The sequence below is a fragment of the Pteronotus mesoamericanus genome, unplaced genomic scaffold (assembly GCF_021234165.1).
Source record: "Pteronotus mesoamericanus isolate MK-2021 breed Mesoamerican mustached bat unplaced genomic scaffold, CSHL_Meso_final contig_2, whole genome shotgun sequence".
Classification (NCBI taxonomy): Eukaryota; Metazoa; Chordata; class Mammalia; order Chiroptera; family Mormoopidae; genus Pteronotus; species Pteronotus mesoamericanus.
In genome coordinates this window covers 14,084,179-14,100,274 of record NW_026555084.1, presented here as the reverse complement: position 1 = coordinate 14,100,274, position 16,096 = coordinate 14,084,179, and the positions used below count along the sequence as shown (strand labels likewise).

Below are 16,096 nucleotides of genomic sequence, written 5' to 3'. Positions count from 1 at the left end.
GGTCCTTGATGAGGTAAGGCCTAGGCTGCAGCCCAAATATCAGCCAACGTGGGACCCTGGCAGGTAGCCGAGTGTCTGATTGCTGCTGAGAAGCTGCTGATCTTTTAAGGTTGCATCTCTGGGGATTAGACGCTTGGCTGCTGGTCTCCCTGGGAGAGGAGATTGAAGGGTTAAACTCCCGCTAGGCCCAGCCCTGTGTTTTGGGTGACTGTGCCCTCCTAGGTCTGGGAACAGCACCGCAGGAAAGAATCTTAGCAATCAAGTAGCCGAGGTTTTCCCCAAAGTTTCTCTTCAGAATCAGTCACTAGTTAAAAGAAAGAAGAGTTGCATTTGGGAACACAAATTCAATTAAGCACCTTTACCTGAGGACTTCTCAGAACCTTTAACCAGCTTTGATGCTGTGCTTAGGGATTACTATCTCATGAAACACGAGAAAATACTTGTTCGGAGAAGAGGGGCACAGCTGGCGGAAGGGACCGATCCCCATTCCCACTCACCAAAGTGGCTTCAGGCTCTTATTCACACCGTAGTGTGAATTACTGATGTCTAAGAACACGAAGATTTCTAGAAGAGTCAAAATGGGCAGATGAAGGGTTGAAGAACAATCATTTGGGTTGCTTTGTGCAAGTGAGCGTTGCTCGTCCTGAGATGACACCCAGGAGAGAGCTGGGAGCTGGTGCAGCCTGCCGTGTATGCGGAGGGGCTGGTGCGTCAGAGGAAGAGCGTAGATAGGAACATGTGCCTGTGTGTTGTCAAGTAGGACATCGTGTTCCCGTTCTTGAGGGCTGGAGCTGCCAAGCCACCTTGTGTCCTCACTCCCTGTCCTCTCACACCCTCACTCAGCAGGTCCTGGCCGTGCTACCTCGTACTATAGTCCCTTGTGTTGTGTTTTAAGGCCAGGAGTCATGGTGGTGTTTTTATTTGTTGTTTGTCCTTTTAATCTCCTACTGTGCCTACCGTGGTGTTTCAAATGTAAGTGGTGCCCAGTAGTTGCACAGTGAATGAATGAATGAATGATATGTTCCTTAATTAATCAAATATCCTGGTGAGTAGGGTATTTTTAAATATGCATGTATGGAGCAACAGTTTAAAAATAATTAGACTATTATGCCCACTAATGAAAAAATACTGAAAACAACTTGGTATTCCTTTGAAGATTCCAAAGGTATTCCAGGATTATTTAGATACTCATGCTTAATAACCTGAAGGTCCCTTATTCATAAACTGGAGAGCTAGTTTTGATTGACAGGATGAGGGACAAACGCATTTTAGTGTTTTTATTCGTGTGACTGTGGATGTTTGAGTTTGCGTGAGGTGGGTAGGTTTCCAGGTATGGTATGTATGCCTGTTCTGTGTACACGTGGGTGGATGTGTATGGATGTGTGGGGACTGGGGTGTGCATGGGGGTGTTTGTGGATGAATAGTGGATCATGTTCCATAGATTTGCATGTGCAAAAAAGTGAATACCTGGGTTCATGGGAAAGTAACTGTGACATCAGTGTGGGCATTTTTGTGTGTATATGTGGGTTGTGTGTCTACATGGGGTGTAGGGTGTGACTCTGTAAGATGACTGTGAGTGTATGTATGTGGTGTGTATATCGCGTGTGTGTTCCTGAAATGTGTTGTGAGATGTAAAAGAGAACCGATGATTTGGAACCAATGCTGTCTCATACTAGCAGTGTGACCTTGGGGAAGTTACTTAACCCCTCTGAACGTCAGTTGGCTCATATGTCAAATTAGTTTTACACAAGGAGTAACTGAGATAGCACAGGTGGGAAAAAACCCACCTAGGACAGTTCTTGGAACAGAGCAGACAGTCAATATATTGTCTTGCTCTCGCCTTGCTCTGAGTGTGTGTATGAAGTAGTTCAGAACCAGTCCAGGGACTTCTTCTGGTCCCACTGTGCTTTCAGCTGCACCAGGGACCCCTCACGGCTGGGAAGTCCTGCCAGGAGCCCCGCATGGCCCACAGGTAGCAGGCGCCACATCCCCAGCCTTTTCTCCATTCAGCACCAGACTTGTGGTGGCTCTGCAGCCCTGGTGTGAGCCAAGGGGACCACAGGCACGCAACTGGTGATTCACGACTTCTCTGCTGCTGTAATTCACTTCTAGAACCTCTCCAGGAGTGGCAGTGATGAAGCTTTCATAAGCTCCTGTCCTCCGTCCAGTCCCTCCTCTCAGATAATGAGATTTGGGAACGCTGTACTCCCTCCCAGCAGTTACTAGAGCAGGAGCCATCTCTTGGCCCTAAGGCCTCTTTCATAAGCCTGAATCCTATTAGCTCGTGCAGTGAGAGTATGAATTTGCCCCAAATTATCCCTTACCATTTGCTATTAGCAAAAAGTGCCATTTAATGCCTGAATCCTCCCCCAAGCTGAAGAGTCCTCTGGTTATCCGAACTCGTGTGTCTGCAGCCAGGCATTGCGTCTGGTCAGCTGGCCATTGACTCACTGCAAACCCTGGCAGGGTGAGCCGGACTGGAGGGTGGAGACTGGGAGGTTAGGAAATTGGCCTCATGTCACAGAGCACTTCAGTGTCAGAAGGAATTAGAACATGTATTTTCAGGTGTTGACTTACTCCGTGCTCCCGAGTGTGGGAAAGCCTTTTCTAAATGGCCAAAAGTGTAAATCATGATAGCTGCTATTATTGCTAATTGTTTTTGAAGCTTGTTATGTTCTGTTACATCCAAGAACATCAAAACATGAATCTCATTTCTAGCAATCCTGATATACACAGCTCTGAACTTGTCATCTCAAAATGGAGAAGAAATAGTTATGAATTACTAAATGACCCTCTGTTTTGCCGCGTGATCGGCAGTAGAATTCTCTGAAACTCTGAGATTCTCTCAGCCAGACTCTCCTGTGTGTCATGTATGAATGGCTTCTGAATTGCCTTGTTTCTTTGCAACTAACCCTTCTACAAAAGGGAGTCTGTTCTGTGACTCACAAATGACAAACCAGTGTGACTTGCTATAACAGAGATAATCATGATAGTGAATACAATGAAAAAAAAAAAAAACCCAAACAAACCACAACGAGAAGAGGAGTTTGAAATTCTGTGTAAATGCTGTTGATCGCCAGCAGGACCACCATAAGTTCCAGAGGTAGACCGCCGGTGCTGGGAGGTGTGAGAGACGTATTAACCCCGGAGACTTTCTCCTTGCACTAATGAGAAGAACTGACTCAACAAGCCATTGTTACTGGGTATGAACCACCTAAAATCGTTCCCATCTCTTACTGCCCTAGTCCAAAATTTCCCTATTTTTCTTTTTTTGTGAAATACAAAGACTCCATTTTAATGCCAAAATAGCCATGCCCCCACCCCCCCCCATTTGACAATCATGGTACATTTCTGCCTATATTTAGATATTTTGCGCAGAGCTCGTTCAAGGCCCCCCGTAGTAAATCTGCACGCTGGTGCAGAGCAAACGGGCATTGACAGCTCCTCGCCACGCAGCTAGAACCACTGCCTCTGCCGAACGCAAACATCTGCTGATAGACGCGGAGCTGCTGGACGGAGAAGCTAGGAATGGCGCCGAGACGCGACACATTTGGTGGTTAGGATCTGCTGACCCTGGACAAGTGTTTGGACGTGGTGCAAATTGTTTCAGGGATTATTGCAATGCCATGGAGTGAATCAGACTTGGTTTAGATGGATTTGATGAAAAGTGATTTCCAGGAAGACAGTGGGGTCTCCTGGGACCAAGTGTCCTGCTTATGACGATAGCTGACTGGGTGGAGTGTTGAATCACCTTCACCTTTTCGTGAGGGGATCTGTCACACTAGGAGGCTTCGGCACTTAAAGGACCTCAGCTTTGACCCCTCATGACGGAGACCCGGGAGGGGCCCGGGCGGGGGTTCCGCGGTGGGGGTGGAGGCAGGGTCGCATAGTGCAGTGGGTGCTGCGTGGCCTTCTTTGAGCTACTCCCCGTTTTGCTTTCAGTTTCCCAACTTATCAAACGAAGGGTTTAGAAGAATCTCTAAGAGTCCTTTTGCCCCTTAATCATTTTATTAGCCTGTAATATGCTTTCTTTTTAAGTCATCTGATTTTGGCATCTGAATTTGTCTGGACTCCTTTGAGGGAATGTGAGTGTGTTCATGTCTTGGTTCTTCCCCATCCAGTCTCAAGATTTCTCCCCAGTGGAGCAACTCGCTCTCCAGGGATTTTTGAAAGAAAGGCCAGATCGATGCTCAGATTCTCGTTCTCCAGGTGCAACATCAGTTGGAAATAGGGAATCAGTATGGAGCTGTCAATCCGAATTTCAAATGAGCTGGGGGTGGCAGTGGTCCTGGGGAGAAACGGTTTCAATCACACCCTGCATGGCAGCCCCCAAGAACCATTCTGGGTCAGCAGAGGGGGTCCATTCGCTCAGATTCCATCTCAGTTCACCATGGGCCGAGAAGTCAGGTGTAGGAAAAGGGGGGAAAGTCAGGTGAGGGGAGAAGACAGAGAGGATGAGGAGAACCATGGGAGGGACATGCAGGGCTGGGGAGGAAGCTGGAGGTGCTGACTGAGAAGGGAAGGGCGATGCGGGTGGGGTGGGGAGAGGGAGAGGCGAGTGTGGAAGTGGAGGGGCTTGAGGTACGGCCAGAGTTACACTTGAGGAATTCAGTGACGACAGAGGATGGGAGCCCAACTGCACTTGGTGGAGGGGCGCGGGTTTCCAAGAGGCTCATGGAGGAAGTGGCTTTTTGCAGTAAAACTTGAAGGTTGGGTGTGGAGTTGCCCTGGAAGAAATAGGGCAGAAGAGTGTTTTGGGTAGAAGAAACAGCATGTGTAAAGTCTAGAGGTGAGAGGAGATGTGGAGAGCTGAAGGTTGAGTGTGCATATGAGGAAGGGAAGGAGGGAGAGAAGGAAAGCATGAGAGAGAGAGAGAACAAGGATACGTGGTGAGCATGGGACACTGGGTCAGGGGGGTACAAGTAGTAAGTGCTGGACCCCGGGTCTTTGTCCTCTCAGTGCGTCTGAGAATTAATGAAAAACTATCCCTCGCCAATCCCTTTGCAGTAAAAAGTATCCCTCTGGATTTCTCAGTTGCCTCTGGTTAAGCTGAATTGTGGCCTGGCCACGCCTGGGATATGGGCCCCTCAAAGACCCCTCCAAATGGTGGGTACCCACCATGGTTTCCAGGCAACTTGTCCTCTGACTTGGGCTGGAATATCTGTTCCCTTTGCTTCGGCAGAGAGGTAGTCCAGTGAGCTGGTGGTTATTCTGTGCAGAAAGTATCTGGTCAACTGGTCAAGGTCATTTGAAGGTCAGCTCTGTGTTTCCATGGGCACCTACTTAATGCACAATTACGAAGGTCACTGTGGAATACAGGGAGAAACATGAGGGTGGGGGCTGAGAAGCCTGGGGGCAGTCTTGGTTCTAACTTCCTGTGTGGTCTTGGGCTAAGTCTTTTCCCTGGATGGTCCTCAGTTGTGTCTTCTGTGAAATGGCAGCTTTGGGTTACAGTTTCGCCTTGAGCGCCCACTCCAGCCTGGCAGTGGCTGCTCTGAGAAGGGTTCTGGGGTCCAGGCCAGCAGGGAAGGGTAGCAGGATGGATCGCCAGCCTCTGCTGAGGGACTGAAGTGTAGCGTGGTGGCTTGTCTCCTTTTTATGGGCCCTGTAGCTCTGAAAGCCTCTGATCCTTCTGATTTCTCAAGCTTCTGCTATATGCATCAGGCACCGTGGGGGAGACACAGATAAATATGTCGCTGCCTCCATGTGGGCAGAGTTTGAGCCTGTCTTGTTCAGTGCCTGGCATGGAGCAGCAATTGATCATCATTTGTTGATGAATAGCCTCTGCCCTCTAATTGTTTATAGTTCAGCAGAGAGACTAGATTAGGTGCAGAAGCAGCTCCAAGAGGCTGCCATCCAATCTAGGTGGCGTAATTGGATTGCTGTGGTGGCTCAGAGAAGGAAGGCGGTATTTGCGGGGAGGTGGGGACATAAGTCAGGTAATTTTTCTGAGTTTTATTAATTAGGCCTTTGCACGTGTTTAGAAAGACCCAACATTTGCTACTGTTCATGTTGCGTATTTGTCTGAGTGAGGCGGGCGCTCTCTGGCCTTATGAACTGAACTGGCTTCCTGCCCAGGCTCTGACTCCCAGGGGTCTGCAGCATGGGCCCTGCCGGTCACCTTCCGCCCTGCCCGTGCGGGTGGAAGTAGTGGCATCCTTCGTTCGACATCTGGCTTGCCCTAGCCAGCTGTGCAATTTGGATTTTATCTGATTGCAGTTAGGGGCTTAGGCTGACCCCAGAGTGCCTGACATTTTATTACTCTTGCTCCATGACCTGCTAAGCACTCCTGGGAGCACAGTGTCACAGTTGTCATCCTCTGAGCCCAGTTCTCCCAGAGAACAAGCCATCCCCCGACCCTTCCTGTCCCACCTCCCTCAGCTATATCTGCTTCCTATCAGCAACTCTTATCTGGGTGAAAAGCACCTGTATTTGAATATGATTCTCTACTACAGTAAGATATAATCTTGGATCTTTGCATCTGGTTCTTCCCCTGCCCCTGGGGAAGTCTTGACTCCAGGGATCTCTTACTCCTTATTAGTACTTCCTGTGTGTTTCTCTGGCTAGCTTTCCATCCACTAACCCTCCTGCTTTAATTTATGTATGCCCACAAAGCAGGGCCAGCGGGAGGGCGGCAAGGAGAATGAGGTGTGTAGTAAAATTTAAGGAGGCACTCATTCTCAGGCTTGTTTAAGTGGCAATTCTGCCCTTGCTTGGTCCCAAAAATGAGTGCCTCCTTAAATCGCATGCCCTGGTTCACTTGGTTCACTTGCTGCACCCTAGTCCTGGCCCTGCTGCAGCATCGTAGATCCTCAAACCCATTCTCTCTAGGGTAGCATCTCCTATAGGTAATCAGATGTATTCACCTGGAGAGGGAGTCTCCGCTTCTCACAGCCTCTCATGTTATTTCCAAAAAGCTTCATTTTTTATTTTCTTGTTTGGTGGCAAACAAACAAACAAACAAACAAACTCCCCAAACAAACCACCATTACATATCTTATCATTTTGTCCTGCGAACAGCCTGGAAGGTAGGGATGTCTGTCCCCATTTTATAAATAAAATTAAGATGCGCATGTCTTGATCTAAGCCTGGCATACCTCACTGTATTTGGTTAAATTATGTTTCTGTTTTCTCACTTCTCCTTACCCTTGCGTATGTTTCAAGGCTGGAGTCATGGCAACCCTTGGTGTTCTCTGGTACAAGCCCAATCTTCAGCTCCCTACCTTCCTGCCTCTCAGAATTGGGGCAACTAGGTATCTTGTCGACAAGGCCCTGAAGAATGATTTTTGCAAGCTTTGTTCCAGGCTCTTAATAAATATGGTTTCCCTGAGACACAGGGTCTGGCCCATGCTCAGGGATCAATAGATACTTGTTAAACGGGTGATAGACACCTTGCATTCCAGAGGAAGTTCAATTTAGCTGTGCAGGTACTTTGTGTCGGAGATGTGATCTAGGTTCTACCCCTGATGCCTTAGGCAGTCCCTGGGGAAAACACCTGCTGTCCTTTGGGAAAATCCAAGGCAGGAAAACAGGAGAAGAAGTCATCCTGTTTCTTTGAGAAGCAACCAGAACCCTCTGTGGAATGACCCAGACTAGCGGGCTAGGTCAAACCTTTGTGCACAGACCTTATGTGTCTTCCCACGTAGGGCACTAATTATAATTCCACAATGACCTCCTCTCTTTGCCATGATCATCCCTATATGTCTCACTTGGGGACATCCTTCTGTGCCTCTGGCTTAAGCCTGGGGACATCAAGAAGGCCCCCAGATGAGTTGCAGTGTGAGGAACCCAGGAGGATTCTTCAGAAGCTTGAGTGCTGGAGAACAGCCTTACGGGGTTTCCTCTGCCCAAGTGGAAGCTCCCAGTAGGCGCTGTGTAATCAGCACGCACCCTGCGCGTCGGACAGGAGGGCCAATGGCTCTCATTATCTTCAATGCGGCTTACTTTTTAATCAGATAAATTCATTGGGAAAGTAGGCCTTTACAGAGAATGGAGCTCAGAGCTTCTGGAATATAAGTTTAGGGGAAAAAAAAGATTGCATTAATCAGCAGAGATTGGTCATTTGAGGTTGCAAAGAGGTGGGAGTATAAATATAGAGGAGAAATAATAATAGGATGAAAACAGATAAAGACATGATATTAGCTAATGATAGTAATAGCTACCATTCATTTAATACTTCCTGCGTGCTGGGTGCTTTAGATATGTTACTGAGTTTGAGCTTCCCCACAGTCCTGTGAAGATGATCTCATTACCTCGGCTTTGCAGGTGAGGAAGGCGACACTTGTGTTTTCAGAGATTAGCTGAGGTCGTACAGCTTGCAATAGGCAGAGCTCTCCAGCTAGCGGGTCCCTAAAGCCTACACTATTAGCCACTGATTCTGTTGACTCTTCCAAGTGATCGGTGATTTGCAAAGTCCCTCTGAGGAACTGCTGCGGCTCCTGACATGAATGTTTGCATGACTCTTCGGAGCTACAGGGAGAATTCATGGAGCTCTGGAAACTGGGGAGTATGGGCTGAAACCAGGTTATGACCTCTGTCACAGCAACAATGCTTCAGTTCACATGGCACATCCAAGTCCCTCACTGCATTGGGTCCTCAGACCGTCCCCATGGCTGCACCTCCACATGCAGGCAACAGCACTGAGGCTCGTCTGAAGGCTAAGAGAGCTGCCCAGGGTCTGGGTGGGAGAGCCACAACGTGACCAGGGTCTCCAGATCCAGAGAGTCAAACATCTTCCACCTGACTACCTTCAGTTCATCCCCAAAGAGCAAGAAAGGGGATGGGTGAACACTTCTTTTTATTTTATTAAATGTATTGGGGTGATATTGGTTAAGAAAACTACATAGGTTTCAGGTGCACAATTCTACAATACGTCGTGTGTATACTGTATTGTGTGTTTGCCAAACCCTTCTTGACTATTTATTAAATCACCTCTCAGAATTTCTCTGTAGTCAGTTTGCCTTTCATTTTCTTTTTCTCCATCTCAGTTCACTCATCTTGAAAATATGACCCGCCTTTACCAATTGCAGGTGCTGTTTGAATGGCAAAAGCTCACGGTGCTTTCACAGATGCTGCGCAAATGAATGCTTTTCCTTCTCAGGTCTGTCACCCTTTTCCATCCGCCAGGCGCTTTGAGGCAATCATCATTTCATTGGAGATAGCATTAATTTATTACTTCATTTATTTACTTATTTATCCAAAATAATCCTGGGTGCCTGCAATATGTCAGAGATAGTGCTAGGCGATTGAACAGCACATAAATAATAAAATAATAACATCTAGCCCTTGTTGAGTGGTTAGACGGTGACAGACATTTCACTATGAGCTTTATCTGCAATATTTAATCCTGAATATAATCCTGTGGGTTGGGTATCATTACTCTTATTTTACTGATGAAGAAACTGAGGTTCAAAAAGTAGATATCATAGTTTCCAGTTAAACCTTACTTTCATCATTATGTGTAAAATGATATTTTTATAGCTTTAATGGATAGGAATCCATGAATTCTTTTAAATAAGTATTAAAGTATTTTTTTTCAGGGAAAAAAAAGAAGAAACTGAGGTTCATAGACGTTAAATAACTTGTCCAGGTATCCCTGACCCCACAGACTTCTTTCTTAACTGCATCAGTAATGAGTATGCCATAACCCTTTTTCCCAAGAGCTCCCAAACCAATAGAGGGAAACCTATGTGAGGACAAGAAAGTGCTGGAATATCTGGGCCCTGTTAGAAAAAAAAGTACCACCTTCCCCTCCCAAGTCTATACTAGTTCAAACCTATAGTGAAAGACAAGCCAGGTTGCAACGAACCCGTAGGAAATGCATCAGCAAAATGGGCTATTCGTCCCAGAGAAAACATGTTTTCCTAAGAGAGGAAGACCACGTGTGTGGTTTCAAGCATCCAAAAGACTGATTCAAAGGAGAATGTTGAGAAAATAAACCATCCTCACTGGGCGCTGAGGAAAAAATGACTTTAAATTGTAGAAAGAGCAACTTGGATTAAAATCTGAAGCTGCCTTTAATAAACTGAACGACGAGTCTTCAGATGGAGGACACTTCACTGTGAGTTGAGAGGGTTTAGCTGAAGTGGGTATTTGTATGTAAATAGAGAGTTTATGGAAGCTTGGGACTCTAATCATGCTCTAAGTAGCCTAGCCCTCTGTCGATTCCCTGAATCCTCCAGACAGAGAACTGCAGCTGTGCTCAGTGAGGTGGAACTCCTTTGTTTCACTCAGCAGGTTCCAAAGTCTTGGGGAAGATGTAGGTAAAAGAGTCTTAGAATTATGGGACCTGGTCATCTTGTGCATTAAAAAAATAGAAAAAGACATTTATTGAGCACCCGCTATAAATTAAGGACTGTATTATGACTCTGCAATGTCAGGAGAGAAGATCATCTTCATTTTATAGATAAGGAAACAGACTTAGAAATTGACAAACAGCAGTAGCAATTGCTACCAACCATTGTATACTTTCTAGGTGCCATGCACAGAGACTTTCCACACATGCTTACTAATCCACCCAATGACTCTATGAAGAAGGTGCCATTTTTTCTTTTTTTAAAAGAAGTTTTATTTACTTATTTTTAGAAAGAGGGGAAGGGAGGGAGAGAGGGAGAGAAACATTGATGTGGGAGAGAAACAATTGGTTGCCTCTCGCACGCCCCTAACTGGGGACCAGGCATGTGCCCTAACCAGGAATCGAACCAGTGACCTTTCAGTTTGCAAGCGGGCAGTCAATCCACCAAGCCACACCAGCCAGGACCCGTTTTCTTTTCTACTTTTCAGATGAGGACACTGAGGCCTGGAGAGGTTAAATGACTTAATCAAGGTTTGGATGGCAGAGTTGATACCTGAATGTAAATGAGGTAGAATTTGGCATAAGTTTTGAAGCAGCTGTTCAAATGTGCTAAAACAGCTCACTCAACTTGAATATGCATTGTTTTAAGTCCCTGCTGCTCTGTGGGTTAGTATAAGCTTCTATCGGGAGTATTTACAGAGGCGGATGGAGGAGGAGGGGCGCGAGTGAAACCTATGGGACTTGATGAGATGAAAGGAAGACAGACAGATGGACGATAAGGAAGATAGACAAATGCTGTGGCCACTGTCCCTTCGTGGTTTTAGGATGAGGGAGGGCTAATGCCCAAGAGGTGGCAGGGGTTACTGCTGAGTCTTTTCCTTCTGTTTTTTTCCCTTTTCCTACCCTGCACCTCAGAATCCTACAGCTGGTTCACCTCTTTGTAGCTCATGGGGGGACCAAGCAGGGGCCCCAAATTCCTCTGCCTGCTGCTTCTTGTCATATGCCACCGAGGCAGAGAGAAGCAGCCATGGGATGGGACAAGCTGTGGATGTGGAGTCAGGAATCCTGGGTTTGGCTTGGCCTGTTCTGATACTTTCTTGTGTGACCTTGAGCATGTCCTTTACTATATTTAAGCATCAGTTTCTTCATCCATTGAGTGTAGATACCTCCTGCCCTAATTTATAAATTACTATTTGAAATCATGTTGAAGACAGTGTAAGACACTGCACAAAGAAAGACCTATTTCTGGACTGAACCAGGAGCATGCTGTGGGGGAAGCGCACAGACTCCCGTCCGACCAGGCTCTACCGTTTGCCAGGTGTGTGGACTGGGACAAGTCACTCATCCTGCCTGTCTTGGTGTCTGCATCTGTTAAGTGGGGGCAGTGGTAGCCGCTGCGCACGGCGTCGCTGCAAAGCAGAATCATTCTTTCCCAGTTGTTTACTTCGGCACCTGGCAAATGATAAATGTTCAATATGATTGTTATTGATTGAGAGAGAATTGGTTGTCTAGGCTCTATGATGGGGGATGAATATGTGAACTTCTAGAGGCTTCTCTGTGCATTGTGCTTGAATCTTCAAGGACCACCCCCTCTCACACCTAGAGGGGAACCCCAGTGCTCTCAGATAATCATTCTGCTGTGCTCTTCGTAGGTAGTAAATTAATGGCATTGCGCTGGCATTTCAATCAATAGGATTAAGGTGATCCGACGGTAACAGAGCAGTAATTGCTGCCGCGCGGAGGAGGCTGTCCAGTGGCAAAAACGCTCCTCGTGCGCAGGCTGGCTGGCTGGCTGCCTGCCTCAGCCTAGGTTCTCTCAGCCCTTAAAAAAGTAACACTTTCCTCTGATGATTAAAGCAATAAATGCACATTGGAAAAATACAACGAGGACCCAAGAAAAATAGAAAACCCACCTGGAAATTTCATTATCTACATACCTATTGTTAATATATTAGTAAATCTTTCCTAGTTTTCTTTTCCTCTCAAGAGTATAATCAATCCCCCACCCCCGCTTTTTTACAGAAGACTCTAAATGAGCATTTTCTCTTGTTATTAAACCTTTAGAACCATGACTATAAATGACTGCCTATGCCAGTGCGTGGCTGTGTTAGCATTCATTTAGCTCTCCCTCCCTTGATGGGCACTTATATCATTTTCAATTTTTAGCTACTATAAATTATGCTGTGAAAAGCCCCTTGGTCACAAACCTCTGCTCATGTCCTAGAAGCAAAATTTTGCTGAGTCAAAGGGTGTGAATATTTCTAAGGCAGAAAAGCTATATTTGTGTGAAGGAGGCCTCCACCCCAGGACCAGCAACTCGGCTCCTCATCACGTTAATTTTTCATCAGGCGGGGTCAACCTTATGAAGAATTGTTTGTATTGTACATGGTCTTGCATGGTGCTATATGATTTTTTTTTTAAATTAAATTCCCCCGCCTGTGACTTCTGTTTGTGTCATAATCAGCTTTTTATTTCTGAAAGTCCTTACCAGTTATAAACATCCCATGTATGAGAGGTAGGGTAGCATAGTAGACTCTGGTCTGATTCTGCCACACAGCTGTGTGGTCTTGAGCAAGTCACTTAACCTCCTCGAGTCTGTTTATCGGTAATGCGAGGGGGATCCCGGTGCTCCTAGGACTGGTGGGGTGGACGGAGCAAAATACGCATCAAGTGCCGCTGCATTGCCAGGCACGTAGAAAACACTCAGTATGTTAGGCATTATTACCAATAAAAATTAAAGTTTCATTCATAAGCGTCATTCTTCATTACATTTTTATGCCAGCCTAGGTTACACCCAGCAATGCTGAAGAACTTTAGAAAAGTCTGAACACTGAAAGAGTCAGGTATGGCAGGAAATACTGGCTATGGGGCTGTGCTTTGAATCTTGGCTAATTATTTATATTCCATCACGGGTCCTGCATTTTAAGAGGGACATTAGCCGGTTGGAGCAGGTCCAGAAAAGAACAACTGGGCTGGTAAACAAACTTGAAATTGACCAGTAAGGAATAATTAAGGATTCTGTGGCTGTTTGGCTCAGAGAAGACTTTTTTTAGACAGAGAAATCATTTTTTTTTTTTTTTTTTACAAATCCCTGTTGGGCTGTCATGGGGAAGAGGGTTTCAACTTAATAAAATAATGTTCTTGAGTATTTACTATTTGTCAGACACTGAGCTAAGCCCTTTGTAAATACTACTTCATTTTTTTCTCCAAAACACTTTATGAGGTATATATTTGTGTTTGTATTGCACAGATAAGGTGAGCGGGGCCCCGATAGAAGAAGCAACTTGGCTGAAAATAGATGGCTAGTAGGTGGTAGGGTAGGAATGGAACCATTGCATTCTGATCTCATCATGTGTGTACCTTCAGTCGCCCGCTGACTTGCTCTAGGTGACCAGGGAAGGCAGCTAGGACTTGCACATAGGGAGGCGGCTGCCTAAAGAATGTGAGGAGAGACGTTTTGACCATTAGATCTACAGTGATGGAAGAGGCTGCCTTACAGAGACATCGAGTTTCTTGTTGCTAGAAGTGGGCATGTGCAGGCTGAGCTCTTTGTATGGATGAACACGCTGAGGAGGGGGCTCGAATTGTGACCTTGCTACTGACTGGTATGACCTTGAAATTTACTTAACCTCTCTTAGCCTCAGTTTCTTCACCTGGAAACTAGGAGAACTTCATTCTAATTTTAAGATTGTTGGGAAGTGTAAAAAATTCAGATAAATTCCTGAGCCAAGAACCTGGCACTAAGAAGCTGCTCATTGCATGTTATATGGACAGTTACCTATGGCCTTGTATTTGCGCCTGTGGTTTTCATTTCTATAGTGACATTCCCTATTCACTCCTTCACTGGGGTCAGTTACAGATTTGGTGGCGCCACCTGTGGAGTTGGAACTCCACTTCACTCTGCAGAAGCCGGCGTCTGCCAGGTCCTGGCCCCTCAGGCAAGTGACAGGTTGGACTTTGAAACAGGAGCAGTGAAGCATAAACAAAAGGATGTTTAGACTGAAATATTAAGCAACAGAATAGGCATTATTGGGAGAGAGATGAAACTATTTCATCCTATTAACCAATTATCAGATGGGTTTGAAGAGCCCACTGTGTGCTCAGCCACGTTGTTATCAAGGACCCCAAGGCCTGGGGTGGCTCAGACATCTACAAAAAGAGAATGGGACTGAGTGTCATCCCCTGCTAAACCCTTGGGAACAGGGCAGGCAGGGAAGGAATGCCAAGAGGAAGGGGCTACAGAGATGACCTTGGGAGATTCCTGCCACCCTGGGATTTTCTGTGTTGGATGGTTCCCAGGATTGAGTCCTCCCAGGCACAAGGCGGTGCTGCTGCACTGCTAGCTCCCTTGCATACCTTTCTCTAGTCCTTCCCTGGGGGAAAGTGCTAATCATTGTTGCTCCTTGTCAGGCCTGGAGGAAAAGAGGCTGCCCCCCCTCATAGACCTGGAGACTAGGGCTGCACCCTCCCTCCTTCCCCTTTCTCCTCCCGGGCTCCTGTCCTTTAGACATCAGCCATGGCTCCCACCAACATCAGCCAGGGCTCCGGCCAGCAGGCATGTAGAGTTGGCTGACTGAGGACAGAGCATTTACTGTTGTTAACTCCTGCTGTGAGAGTTCTTCCTTCTTTACTTTCAATAAGCAGCAGCCTCCAGCTGCTTTGGGGGATGCCCTCCTTTCTTCCTCCTCCTCTCATCATTTCCTCCTTAGCATTTGCTTCTCCCTACCTACATTTCTCTTCTTTTCTAGTCCTCTACCTCCTTCCTTTTTCTTTCATTTGTTTTGGAATCCTAGAATGATGGAGGTAAAAGAGACCTTAAGAGTCATCTAGTACGTCCACCCACCCATGTTTCAGATGAGGCTACCGTGCTCCGGAGAGGGAAAGAGATGCACCCCGTGAATTCTCACAGAAGAACTGAGTTGAGTACTCTTCCCTCTTTATTTTTCTGTGTGTCTTCCCCTTTCTCTCCCTCTTTTTGTTTCCCCACCTTGCTCTTCCTTATTCTCTTTTGAAAATATATCCCATTCTTCACTTGTTCTAAAAACCCAGGCCTAATATCCCTCTGGCCTTCCAGTTCCCAAGGACTGCTTCCTTCCCGAGTGCTGACTGCAGGCGGGGAACAACTTCCATTGGCTTACAAAGTTCTTCCAGACACACCAGTCTCAGTTTCCGGCCTGGTTTTCACTTGTTTTAATCAACCAGGCACCGCTTCAGATCCCTGCAAGTGTCTTTTTTTTCTCTACCCGGAGCAGGCTGTCCTTTATTAAGGTGGGCTCCAAGTTTGATTGGGTACCCACGCTCTCCTTGGCATCCTTGAAAAAAATCTACCTTTCAGCTTTCAAAAGTAATATATATCTCATTGTAAAACATTCAAGCATTACTGAAATATTTAATGCAGGAAGTAAAAGTCCCCCATAGTCTCATTCTCAATAGATAATAACAACTATAAACAGTTTTGGGTCCATTTCTCTGGACTTTTTTCCCCACAAGAGAACAATAAAACAGTTAAAAAGATAAAAATGGGATCCTACTATACATTCTGTTTTGCTGCTTGCCTCCCCCGACTGACCCCCCCTTAGTCTTTTGTTTTGGATACCTTTGATGCTTCTGCATGGGGTGAGGCTGCCTGCCTTTGGTGCTTATTGGCTATAAGACTTTGGATGAATCACTGCTCCTCTCAGGGCTTCTGCTTCCTCATCAATAAAAAGGGACAGTTCTCTTCCACCTTCCCTCTCCTAGGATTAAGGCTCAAGTGAGAGCCTAGGTGCCCCGGGGCAGGCTCTACTGGACCATTCTCTGTCC

General features: G+C 46.3%; 1 protein-coding gene across 2 annotated transcripts in view; it reads right to left on the bottom strand.

Annotated features, from left to right (window-relative positions):
• The window catches only part of GLRA1 (glycine receptor alpha 1), a 70,011-nt gene that overhangs the window by 40,987 nt on the left and 12,928 nt on the right, over window positions 1–16,096 (bottom strand). The gene's annotated exons all lie outside the window — the stretch shown is intronic.